Source organism: Netta rufina, assembly GCF_964035555.1.
Source record: "Netta rufina genome assembly, chromosome: 14".
In the NCBI taxonomy this organism is placed as follows: Eukaryota; Metazoa; Chordata; class Aves; order Anseriformes; family Anatidae; genus Netta; species Netta rufina.
In genome coordinates, this window is record NC_140137.1 from 5,030,398 (window position 1) to 5,044,157 (window position 13,760).

The window sequence follows — 13,760 nt, forward strand, 5'->3', positions numbered from 1 at the left end:
GCAGCTCTGCTATCAGTCATATATTCTGTAGTGCTTAGAGTTTTCCCTTCTCTCCCTTCTCTCCCTTTTATTATTTTTTTTAAACAAACACCTTTTCATTTTGACAGGCAATAAATTGAGGAATGAAAATGCAATCCCTTTTTAGAATTCTAATCAAAACAAATAAGCCTTATTTTTTTGCTTATATTTCTTGAACATAAATACCTGTTGTGGTTTCTGTCTAACTAGAAACTCTAAGTTCATATCTGTAAATGGTTATATCTTAAATGCAGTTTCTGACCTGCTCAAGGTCTCTTTCTAATGCACAATACAGGTCTGAACAGCATTGGATCCACTATGTGGTGTGGAACTTTTTGCCTTTGTAGGTGCATACAGTAGATTTAAATGATGCCCTGTAAACAGTGGCTGGTGGTGGGAAGATGAGGCAACGGGCAGAAGTTGAAAAATAAAAGATTCAGAGTGGATATAAGGTAAAATGTTGTCCTTAAGCATTGGATTGGAATAGGTTGCCTGGGAAGCCTGTGTAGTCTCTGTCCTTGGAGGTTTTCAAGAACATAGTTAAAATCCTGAGCTACCTAGTCTGACCTCAGAGCTATCCTGCTTTGGCAGGAGGTTGGATTATGGGCAACCTGAGCTGCCTTCCACCTGAAGTGTCCTTTAACCCTATGATCCTTTTGCTATCTCAGGTATTTTAAAATGGACAAATAATAATTCAGAGACTGAGCATGTTACCTTTGTTTTGAGACTTGAGGATGGAAAATATATGGTGTTTTGTTTGCTTTTGTTTTAGAGAGATTTGGGATGATCTCAGGAGCTGCAAACCTCAAAATGGGAAATTCAGTAGAAACTATAGAGATTCCTGAAAAAAAAAAAAAAAAAAAAGGCTATGTAGATAATGTTCTATTTTTGAATCAGCATAGCTTCTGTAAAGGTTAGTACGGTTAGTACTGTCTTAGAAACCTTCATGAGTTCTTTGAAGGGGTTAGAGATTTGTGAGTAAGGGTGATCTAGTTGATGAAGTGTCTTTGTATTTTCAAAAGGCTCTCAGCAAAATCTGTCACTTAGTGCTTTTAAGGAAACTAAATTACTGTAGCGTAAGAGGGAAGGTCCCTGCATGGTAAGTAGCTGTTTGAAAGGCAGTAAGCAGAGGCTGGAGTTCCCCAATGAATTTTCATGGTCCTTGAAGATACCTGGATGGTAAGCTGTGGGAAGGAAAGGTAGATGATGACAGGGATCTGAGAACAAGATTAGACTGTGAAGAATCACAAAAGGATGTTGTGAGACCAATTAACAGCAATAAAATGGCAGAAGAAATTCAGAGCAGAGGAAAGTGATGCTCATGGAGAATGCAGTTCTGGTTTGCAGGTTGGTGATGGACCATTACCAGTCAGGAGTAAGTTCTTGGGGATATGTTTGCTTCTTCTCAGAGCTCGGGAACAGGTGAATGTTGGCAGCTGAAAGAAAGAGAGAGAGAGAGAGAGAGAGAGAGAACAAAAACAGCACATGGTTTGGATAAAGGATGTGGTCGGTCAAACAGCTTAGAAGGGATTAAAAGGGAATGGTAAGACCGGCTGGAAGAGAAAGACATTGAGGGTTGCTAAGTAGAAGAAAATCACAGTAGAGAATATGAACTAAAAATAGAGACTGGAAGGATACTTGAACAGTGAGTACTTGGTTTCCAGCAGCACCTGTAAATACCAAGGGTGAATCAGCATGGCTTTTCTTATCAAGTCAAACAAAGGGATTTGCAGTAAAAGAACATCTGAAAATTTAATGGAGTTTTAAATACTAGTCATTGTTTATCTGAAAAGGTTTTAAAGAAAAAATTAAAGCTTTGTGTTTCACATTTGCTACTATGGACTGACACAAGGAACCTTTTTGGCATCTTCAGCTATGTTTTGGTTTGCTTACGTATGCCTGACTTGTTCTTCCTGCATTTTAACATTTTCCTCCAAAATATTCCATTTTCTTCTTTAATAATCTCTTGCATAATATATTATGGCTTGCATAGAAAAAAAAAAAAAAAGCGTAATCGATCAGCACTGAGACTGTTTTATAGCATATGCTCTTCTAGACCAACTCATAAGTGTTTTCTATGTCATTTTTTTCTGTAGTTCTCAAAATGTTTCCTTTAGAGAGTTTATAAGAAAATACCACCACAGTGACATACACTTCAAATTGGAAAAGCTTACCTTTTTGTCTCATCCTTCTTCTTTAAAGAGTTTCAGAGTCACTTTTACCATCTACATGATGTGGAAATGTAGACTGTGCTTTTTTATTTAATTTAATTTTTATTTTTTAAAATCTGTTTTAGGGCCTTTGTAAACTTAGCAACAGAGATCCAGATATTTTGAAGAGATTAGATTAAACCAAATATTTCGTTTAAATTTGGGTTTGGATAAAAAATAAAGTTTTGAAGATATTTAGATTTAAGGCTTAGATTCCACATAACATATGTTTATTAATAAATATTTGCTAGCACTCTCTAGGTTCTTCTTTTAAATATCTCTTTAGTGGTCTTCAAAGTGCATGCTGAAGATGAAATACTTGCAGAAGACTGATCACATTATATGGGTTTCTTGCTTGATTGTACACTTATGCTTGCTTGAGCCTCTGCAATTATAGGTTGTCTCCTCAACAAGTTTAAGATGGGTCCTCTTGGATATGAGATGATAGTCATCCATATGTACCATGCTGTGCCCTTCACAATAGCCATTCTTGATAGGTTTGGAAAATTCATTAGTTTAAAAAAAAAAAAAAACTAATCAAATTTTCCATCAAATGAGCAATCTATTGTTGATATTATGAAGGCCTTTAATCTACAATAAATCTTTGTTAGAACTCATCAGAGCTTCTAGTTTGAGAGAAATGTGATTATAGCACTCTTAAAATGACATTACATCATCGGGGTGATTGGTTTATCATTTGGAGAAGCGACATCAATCATAACTAGCATAACCACACAGTAAATGAATTCAACCTTTCTACTGCAGAACAATGACACAATAATTGCTCAAAATCAGACTTAAAATGAAATCAGAAAATGCACTTTCTTTAAATATGATGTTAACCTAATGGAATATGTTATTAAAAATCATGTTTGAGGAAATTCTATGTAATTAAAAATATGTGAAAATGTATTCCTTTTTTCCTCTCATTAAAACCTGATTTCAGTTGCAGAATCATTTTCTATGCAACAGATATTATGCTGTTTTTAATTGAACTCCCATCACTTACATTCCTCCACTTGTATTTCTTAATATAATATGCAGCACAATTATATGTGATGAAGGACAAGAGGTTTTTGAAAGCTGATGCACCTGCTGATAGTATTTTGAAAAACACAAATATTATAGAAGGAAATGAGACCTTTTCTACATGAAACGTTAGTGATTTTTTTTCCTTTTAATAGAAGGTCAGTTCCTGTCACACCATTTTCTAGGATGGTTTCTTAGAGCTAACAGTAAAAATAGGTTTATTTCTTCTCCCTGTATACGTTTTATGTATTTTCTTTCTAGCAATGTAAGGTGACTCATCTTGCTGGAATGGCATTGTGATGGCTTCAAGCGTATTACAATAGAACAGGCTGTTTTGCAGTCTTACAGAGAAAAAAAAAAAAAAAAAAGATTTTTGTTGTTGTTGTTGCCAGCAGGTTTGCTTTAATATATATGTATTTTATGTAAGGTTTAGAGTTATTAAACCAAATTCTAGAATGCCAACAAATAAGAGTGCTTTTTTTCCCCCAGCCTGAGTAAAGCATCTAAGATATACCTGCTTGCACAATAGTTATCAGTCTAATGGAGCCATAATTGGATGCATTCATCATCTTCAACCATTCTAACAATGAGAAAGTAGATGCAGAATGGTTTGGGGAATATGTCGGATTTGGGAAAAGGATGCTTCTAATCCCTGAGAATGTGCATTAGACAGAGTCATGTGGTTCCCAGGAAGGTATTGAAGTTTAACTGGCATGGGGATCAAGCCCAGTTTTTCAGTGCAAACATATCTTTTTAGCTCAGAGAAAATAATATAAAGTGTTTGGCTCAATGTAAGAGTATTTGCCCACAGAGTAGTTTGGACATCACTTAGAAGACAGGGTTTGCTTTGATTTTTCACAAGCAGTTATTGGCAGCAAGGAGAGGGGAATGGAGGAACAGGTTGGCTTTAATTAAATAATTGTTGTTTGGTGTTGTCTGTGAGTTAGACTTAAAGTAAAATGTAATCAATTCCCTGTGTTTATGACCTCAGTTTACTGTAATTTATTATGTAAAATATCAATATTCATTATATTCAGTATAAATATTTAGAAGGCTCTCCCGCAATTGACAGATAATATCTTTTTATAGTATTTCATAATTATTGTGTAATTTAATCCACACAAACCACCTCCTTGTAGTAGGTAAATTTTATTTCTTTTCTTCCCTGAAGGAAGCCAGAACTTTCATTAATACATTGTAGCTGGAGGTCTTTTTTGAGATCCTGCACTGGGATTGCTTGGAAGTGCTCTACAGTCTGGCATATCAAATAAACATATTTCCAGTTTCTAGTGTTTAATGTAAACCCATACAAAAGAAGTAATCTTCAAGAAATTAATGAATTCTATAGAAAAATAATTTTATCTCCTTCAGATGATAAAGTGTCACCCCATACTGAATGGAGAAAGTGGTTTCTGTGTTTGCCAATTTACATGATAGAAAATGAAGTAGCAGCAACAGGAATCTAGAATCCTTAGCTCATTTTTTTCTCATAAAGGCTTGACTTTGACTTACTTAGAGACTAAATAAAGGGGTTTGGATGTCTCAGTAGGCCGCGTCTTCATCTGTTTGCCAGAAAACCATGGGTTTAAGCGGCAGATAAGAGGCCTAGGTATGCCTAGCTATCCCAGCATGAGGCCCAGTTGCTGGATTGCTAGAGGAACTCTTCCGCAACTTACTGGGCTCAGCACAGAGACCATTAAAAATTCTGACAGGAATCAGGAAATTCCACAGAGGGAGGTGCCAAGTCCTGCACCTGGCGAGGAATAACCCCTGCAGCAGCATGTGCTGGGGGCTGAAGTGCACCTGCAGGCCATAAGCCAACAACAACATGCCCTTGGGGCAGGAAAGTCAGCGGCAGCCTGGGCTGCCAGCAGGTCAAGGGATCACCCCAGTGAGATGCATCTGGAGGGCTGGGTCTGTGCTGGGCTCCCCAGTGTGCCAGAGAGGCGGACTTACTGGCTTTGGGGTGGGCCACTGAGGTGATCAAGGGCTTGAAGCAGCTAATGCACCAGGCGAGGCTGAGAGCCGGGACTGGACAGCCTGGAGAAGACCAGGGACAGGGGATCATACCAGTGTACATTAATACCCATTAACGGGGAAGAAGAGGGAGCCAGGCCTTACTCAGGGCAAGAGGCAATGGGCACAAGTGGAAATACAGTAATTATGGTTTGAATATAAGAAGGTGTTTTGGGTTGTCCTTGGTTGTTTTTTTGTTTTGCTTTCATTGTTGATATTTGTTTTAATAGTACACCATGAAGGTGATCAAACAGGTTGCCAGAGAGGCTGCAAAGTCTGTGTCCTTCCAAATACTCAAAACCTGACTGGGCACAGCAACCTGCTCTTGCTGACCCTGCTTTGAGCACATGACCTGTTTAAAACAAGCCTGGGTTCTTTTGTTTTACTTTGTTTATTTGTGTGTTTCTTTTCTTTCAATCTCTGTGCATGGCTTCCAAGGTCATATGGGGAGGAACAGAAACTAGGAAGAAAAATTTTGGCCTTCACCACCATCACTTTGCTGTCATAACAACTGTATGCATTTGTGAAAAGTTCAGCATCTCTTTCTGAAACCTCTTTTAGAATATTTCAAAATGTTTCATTTTAGACTTTGCTAAGTTATGCTTAGGTCAGCAACAGCTGAAACCAGTTAAGGTTCCATGGAGCCAGTAGTAATTACTGTTGTTATTATTTTATATAGATGCTAATCTCTACTTCCAAAAGGCAGCCTTGTATTACCTCTGTGTATACAATTATTTGGGGAACAGTCCTTCCTATTCAATATATTCACATAGAAATATCATAAGCATTTTTTTTCTGATGACATTTTACAACAGTGCAAACAAGAGTTGCAGATTGATTGTTTTAATTTCTGTTTCCAAATTAGGAGAAAATTATGTTCGTCTGTTTCTGGTTTCATTATTATTATTGAGAATTCTGGTGCTATCAGCTTTTTTCCCAGTTGGCACCCATGGTTGTTATGTGGTGTCCCAGAGGAAGAAGAAAACAAAACTAACTTGAAAAATTCTTTCCTTAGTGCTTCAGTGGGTGACGACATCCAATAAGGATTTCTTTATTACAATAGATAAGACTGAACAGAAACTAAAACCTGTTGTTTTCTCAGTGTTTATGCTGTGAGGAATGGCTCCTAGCTTTCAGGGTTTACATAGTAGCCTCTTTCTATGCATATTATTTTGAACTGAGTTTGTGTGTTTAGCTATAAGGTCCTTAAATTTATTTTTTTGTTTTGCTATTTGTTTTAACACTTAATTTTTCTAAGTCCTGAATGGCCGCTCACATTTTAGTCGTTTGAATTTCTTGAGCACTAAGTCTAAATTTAGAGCTTTGGGCTGGAATGGAAGTGGAGGAGCAGCATGATCAGTGTTTTCATATCGAAACTGAAGGGTGTACTTTTTCTCAAGTATTAGCTCCATGTTGCTGCAACTATTACTGATATTATTGTTGGTGCTAATCTGTGTAGCATATGTTGACGATGCCAGCAGATGTCTGAATTTCAGCCAGAAGACTTAATTCTAGCTTTTAGATATTGCAGAAACATTGTATTTATTAATTTATGAATTCATAACAGATGAACAAATCTCAAGCAGAAGGTTGTGTGGTAATAAAAAAAGATAATGCACTACAAAAAGCTATACAATCAACAACAGATCCTAATTCTATTGTTTCTGCATTCTTCTTAAGCCCACCGTGGTACTGAGAGCTGCAGAGATTTTCCTTAGCTCCATTTGAGTTTAATGCTGATGCTTGTGTTAAACTGGCAGCCTGTTGTAATAGCAGCAGCACAGCAAAGCAGTAAGGGTAGTAACTTTCCAGATGTTAGTCTGCTGTTTTCTGATACCTCCCATAATGGCCGGGAAATAATTCAGTTAACATGGCCAGCTTGGCCTTGGCTTTTCTCATTACTGAGCCTTATTTTGTCCCCTAGCAGCTAGTCTGAGGTCACCAATAAATGTCACACATTTGAAATTTAAACACTGGATATTGTTGTTCATGCCATTGTGCCAAGAAAATGAATGCCTAGACATGGTGCCTTGCTTGAAAACTGAAAGGTCTTGTGGATACAATAATTTTAACTCTCTCTCTCTCCCCTTCCCTATGCTAAGCCCAGCAGTTGTTTGAGTTCAGGTGAGGTACTTTTTCCTTTGTGTGTATAAAAAAAGAAGCACCTATAACAGTTCTTGTTAATGCTATCTGCTCTGTTATGTTGTGTAGGAAATAATTTCTCAGGCTTTCTAATGATGTTTTGATACAGTTGTAATCTTCTGAACTACACCTCCTTTCTCATTGGCAACGACAGAGTCCTAACAACTTCCGTAGTGGATTCTGCAGCTGTTCATATGGAAGGGCAATGTTTAGAAATCATTTCACATTTTTAACTGTCACCAACACAATTTGGTGGGTGATTCAAAGTGATCTATCAAGCACATGTAAGCCAGGTGCATTTCAGACTGCAAAACTGACAACCTGAAATTTACAATATGATTTTTTTGAGAATTCTTTGCAATATTTGTACACAGGAAGTGTCATGAATTTTTTGTTTGCTCTTAGTGTAAGTTGTTGGGATTTTTCTTTGTTTGTTTATATTTAGTAATAATGAAAATGTGAATCAGTAGAAATCCAAATACATGCTGTTACAAGCATCTTAAAGGCAAGGAGACACATTCCATCTGTATCAATATTCACTCTTACAGATTTCCTTTTTTTGATAAGGCAAAGCTATAGACTTCTGCTTTATTTAAATGATAAATTGTAAATTTATCTAGCACTAAATTATTATTCCTGGTTATATAGTTACTTGAATAGATTTAAAGTTATACAGTACCTATTTTTGATATGCTTATAAACTTCAGCGCTACGTAAGACAAATCTGTAAATGTGGCATTGATTGGCCAGGTGTTAACATCTTCAGAAACTTGCGTTTGTCTTTATATAAAGCATGACACGATCGATAGAAATTACGATTTTTTTTTCCTGTAGGAAATGTTCAATCTTACATTAAAGACTACAAAAGATGGAGAACTTGCCACATCTCTGGAGAAACTGCTCAGTGCTCATTAATTATTCTATTATCTCTTCTTTTTTTTTTTTTTCATTCACACCTAACTTCTTGCCTCGCAGTTCCCACAAGCATGTCTTTTATATCCCTTCAGCATAAAAAGAAAGGAATCTGAACTCTGTCATTTTACTCTGTTTACCTGCAGCAGCCCTACTGCCCTCTGGGCGTATTTACACTGAAAGGGTTTGCAGATAGAGCTTTAGTGATGAAACCCTCTACTGAAAATACAGCTCACCCCAGCACAGTATGTTCTGTTACTTCTTAATCCAATTCCTTAAATGGATTAAGCAATATTGTAAAAAGGAGTCTTTTATTTGCATCACTGCATTTTCTGCTGGGTTTTGCTAATGATCCTTTTGTACACCAGGATTTTGTCTTTCCCCCAGTCTCAAGTTCAGCAGCAACCTTGTGCAGCCACCATTACAGTATAAATGTGAAGTGTGTGGTTCGTCCATTAAACAGCTGCTTTATTTTGATGCAGATTTACCAATATTCCTTTTTAGAGGGATCGTGATGGAGATGCACACCATGGGGTTTATTTTGGGAAGCCAATTAAATATTCAGAGATTTCAGTGTGGTGTGATGTGTTCAGAGCTGAGCATGGCATTGTAGCTCTGTTCTGTCTGTGGTGAGGCTGGTAACCTGCATCATGTCTGTGTACAGCTGGCTTACACAGCTCTAAAGCTTTGGGTACAGGAGGAATTTGATCAGTGCAAATCTTGAAGTGACCAATTCCTTCTTATTGCATTCTAAAACTGGAGTTGAGGGGTTATTTTGCTCACATAAGTTGATCAACCAAAGAATGTTGACTTCTACAAATGTATGCCATTTATTTTTCTGCCAGATTCTTACACAGAAAACCTGAAGAGTTGAATGTCTGTAAGATTTGATTACTGGCCTTCTAAATGCTTACTTTGTCAGGCATCAACATCATGTCATGAGGGGAATCCTGTTCCTTTTTGCCAGCCCCCCAAATGTTTCCACAGCTCAGTCCATGGCATTCACACATGAATGGGGTTGCACATCTCTCTGTTCCATTTCCTTGGATTCCAGGTTTTTCTTCTAGTCTGTAGCAGCGCTGCACTTGCTCCCAGTTCCCTAGGTTGCTTTTATTGCAGTGACCTTTTCTGTCTATGTAGGGTGCTGTTTGTCATTCAGCTCTCCTTTGGTCCCTGCCTCGCCCCACCAAGGTATTGCCTCCTTTACCATAGCTCCTTTCTGTTTAATGCATTTGTGTCGGGTATCATAGGGCTGTAACAGTGTGATTTTCAGCACCTGAGCTTTTCTCTCCTTTTACTCAGGTCAGCTCTAATGATTTGTGAGATAAATAAATAGATCCACACAAGCAGAAACATGAAGGTATCTTTATAGTTATAGCGATACAGATTGTGCTCATCTTACATATCTGGAATCTGAAAAAAGTAGTAAATCAAAAGGGGAAAAAAATGCAACTTAATATGGAAGTTCTACTGTTTTGAGAGGACCTTGTCCTTGGTGATCTGTTAATTTAAGAACAATAACTAGAACACCAGTGCCGGTATAGCAGTCTGTGTAAAGCAAAACCCCCAAAGCTAGGGACTCTTACCCTGCTCTGTCGCTTTCTCACAAATCTGCCAAAGAGGGACTTGGTTACTGTAAACTACCATGCCCCCAAATTTCCATTGCTAGTACAATGGAAAAGTTCAGTATTGTCTCAGTACTTCATAAGAAAAAGAATTCTGACCTTGTTATTTTGAAACATCTTTCTTGGTCTTAAAGCTCCAAATGCGGGGCACAGCTGTTGGTATAGGGTAGTGATGGTTCTAGGCTAAGTAGCTTTCATGATGGTAATTTAATCCTTCCTCTGAAGAACTGAGGTTACTTCATTGTTAACTAGACTATGTACTTCGGATTTATATTAAATTTTCAGGGATAAAAGAGTGGAGAGCAGCTGTGTTTTGTCGTGTATTTTTCTGTCACAGACCTTGAACTTGTTGTCAGATGAGTTTCCATCTCCTAGTTCTGCCGTACTTTGCCTAAGGTGTCTTTAACCTTGGGCATTTCATCCATTTGTGTGTCACTTGCCCATGTGTAAATCAAGTAAAATACAGCTTCACTCTTACAAAGAGCCAGTGCAGGTTACTTAAATACAAAGAAATGGAGGCAGAAAAGTAGCTCATTTATTTCTCTCACTTTTCAGAAAACTATACAAGCTTTTCCTGCTGTTCAAATTAAATAAAATGAGGAGTCCCAACTGCTAGTTTGCAATATGTAGAGAGAACTCAAAAACCTGGACTTTAGTGCTGTACACTGAATGAAATCTTTAATGTACAGGCTATGGTAATTATTTTGGGTTTAAAAACATTTTTTTATTTACTGGAATCACTGGGAGTTTTGCACACCAGACACCAAGCTAACTCCCCAGTTAATGCACTCTGTAACAAAGTGTAAAATGATCTGTCTAGCAAGACGTAGGCTTTGAGCCTGTTTGTTAATATTTATTCCCTCAAACAGGTAGATAATTGTTTCACTCAATACACTCTGTCAATAATAGGGAGCAGTAAATGTGAAAAGGTGTAAAATCTTCATGAGTGTGTGAGTTTCAAGTTTCTGAAAGTATAATTTACAAAACCAGGTGAAGGGAGTTTGTGTGGTTAGACCCCAACTGGTAAATGATGGCTTTGAATCATTCCATTACGTGGTGAGGATGAGGATTGAGACTGGGATGGTGTGGAAGTGGATATGGAAATCCTTAGTGATGCTGAGAAACAAACTCCATCACCTCCTGGCACCTGTGTTTTCAACAGCTGAAACCTTGGAGCAGCCGCACTGCATTTTGGACAGATCTCCACCCTTAATTATGGGAACTAACTGAAGCACAAGGGTCCTGCTTGAACTGTCCATGATATGAAGTGTGCCTAATTCAGTTACTCATTGGTCATTCCTATTTTCTTACGCTTGTGTGATGTACATGAGCTCAATCCCATGCAGCCAGAATGAAGGTTCATCACGCCCAGTGCCTTCCTTACAGGTACTGCCTGCAGCTGCGCTCTGTGGCACATGGAGGGCTCTGCTTCCTTCAGCACATGCGCTGCCAGGTCAGCAGCCTGACCAAGCGCCATCATGTAGTGAACGCCCTGAGACCGGTTGTTGATAGCTTTTGAAACATCAATAATTCCAGCCTCTGCAACATCCTGTAGCAATTGGGTCCATAGTTTGGGTGAGAAGTTGCTTTCCCTTTCTAGTTTTAACCTGTTATCCTGATAGTTTTAGTGGATGCTCTTTAGTTCTTGAAATATGAAAAAAAAATATTATTATTCCTTACCAGAGTTCTCCATCTTTTCCGTCTGCAGTAGATTGAAGTGTCCTGATCAGATTCTTTCCTCTGATGGAAACTATTCTGTATTTAGGATTATTCTTTTGCCTTTCTCCAAAGTCATTCTACTTCAGCAACACGTTTTCTGAGATAAATCGCTTGTATTTCTAGGAGTATCACTCTATACGTTTCCTGGGGTGTATATACAGCTCTGAGAATAACAGAGTTCAGGTTAACCCCTCTCTAGATTTGACTGAGTTGACTTTAAGTGGAAAGGGTATGTATAAAAAGGGGAGTAAAGCAGAGGGGGAGAAAAAATTAAAAAAAAAAAAGGCAATTTATAAGTCTGATGTGAAATGAAAGGAAAAAAAAAAACTCTGAACTGTTCAGTTTGTAAATTTGCCTAGGAAGAGGGAGATGAATAATTTCACTCTAAAGTAGACATGCCTTTTTAGTGTCAACCTTTTTGTTTAAATCCCTTTCAGTGTGGGTTAAGGGAAAAAATAATTTTAAAAAATTCTTTAAAATGAAATACTAACTTAAAGATCTTCCACATTAAATGGTTCAACATTTTGAAAATGAAATAACTGTTGTTTTAATTAGATGCTTTTGCATTTTCCAAATCCCTTCTCCCCTCTTCCCCAATCTCTTTCAGCTAAAATTGTAGCAAAATTTAATTAGATACTTGTGAATATTTATCTCATTGCACTAGGGAGAAACCAGGTAAAGAATAGCTATGCTAAAATCCAGTTAGTAGGTAGACATGGCAAGGCCAGTCAGTTATACCTGCATGTGTTATACTTCTGTGCAGCTGGAGAGGGGGTGCAAGGCAAACCAGACTGCCTTGAAGAGGAGGAGGAATTTCCAGGACTGAATTTCTGATTTGAGGCTGTGACTCGAAGGCATGATGAGATTTTGGAGACCAGTGTGTCTGAGCAGAGAATTGGTTACTCTGGTATGGCAGAAAGGCTGGTGAGGGATTGTACTTATAAAACTAATCTGAGGAAAAGACTGCAGAGACTGGCTAGAAACCAAATTTAAAAAGCGTACTGTCAGCAAGTAAAGCCTAATCCATCCACACAGGTAACACAGCCCTTTCCTCCAAGTCATTTATAAAGAAAAGTTGTATAGTACAAATCACTAGAAAGAGTCGTCCAGAAATACAGAGGTGCCCACAGAACTTATTTCCTCACTTTTATTTCCAACCACATACCGGTTCTTCTAAATACCTTTTTTTTTCTTTCCTTTTTCATTGTTGACAGCTGGAAAGATTCCACATTCTTCATCCTTTAATTCCTCAGAGACCATGCCAGAAAAGCAAATGCATTAGAGAATCTTGTGTCATTTTCTTGCCTTTTTTTTTTTTTTTTTTTTTTAACAATTTCCATTAATATCCCACTGTCACAAAGCAACTGCTACTGTTTCACAGCTCTTTACGATGGCAATTTTGCTTTGGGGAGATGCAGGGATTGCTCATTGAGACCCAGAATCCCGACAGCACAGACAGCTCCTCTGGGGAACATGAATTTCAACTGTTCAGTCAAGTTAAGGTGATTGCAACTTCCTGAGTTTTAACATTGAAATTTCTTTGAGCCAATTAGTACTGGTGGGACTTGCTGGATCAACAGCCTTTGCATTCAATGCTTTCTTCTTAGGGTAGTGTAGGTTTGTCTATAGAGCACTACTTCCTGCATATGATAAGGAGGCTGAGTTCAAATTCCCAAGATGTCTGCAGACCAAAATTCACTTGGTTTGATGTTTGTTCTTTCAGGCTGTGGGGTGGTTGATTTTGTTGTTTGCTTGCTTGCTTTTTTAGTTAGATGTTTAAATACATACATTGAATATAATGTCATCTTTTTGAGAATCTTTATCTTGAACTGTTTTTTAATAACCAGTCTGTTAGGTTGAGTTGATTAACGAACAAATACGTCGCAGCTGGTTGTTTTCAGGAATTAATGCTCTAGACTTCTATTAGTAAGACCTACAGAAATACCACCATTGGGTTTCAGTCTGCACAAAAAATAAGTATTTTGAGTTTCCAGGATATTTTCTCAGGTTGCTTTATGAGAAAGGTTCTAAAAAGTCTGAGTAGTGAAGTTACAACATTTCAGACCCTGGTTGTAGCATAGTAAATAAC

General features: G+C 37.7%; 1 protein-coding gene across 6 annotated transcripts in view; it reads left to right on the top strand.

Annotated features, from left to right (window-relative positions):
- TENM2 (teneurin transmembrane protein 2) overlaps positions 1–13,760 on the top strand; it is a gene marked incomplete at both ends in the record, with an annotated part of 523,490 nt that overhangs the window by 300,268 nt on the left and 209,462 nt on the right. The gene's annotated exons all lie outside the window — the stretch shown is intronic.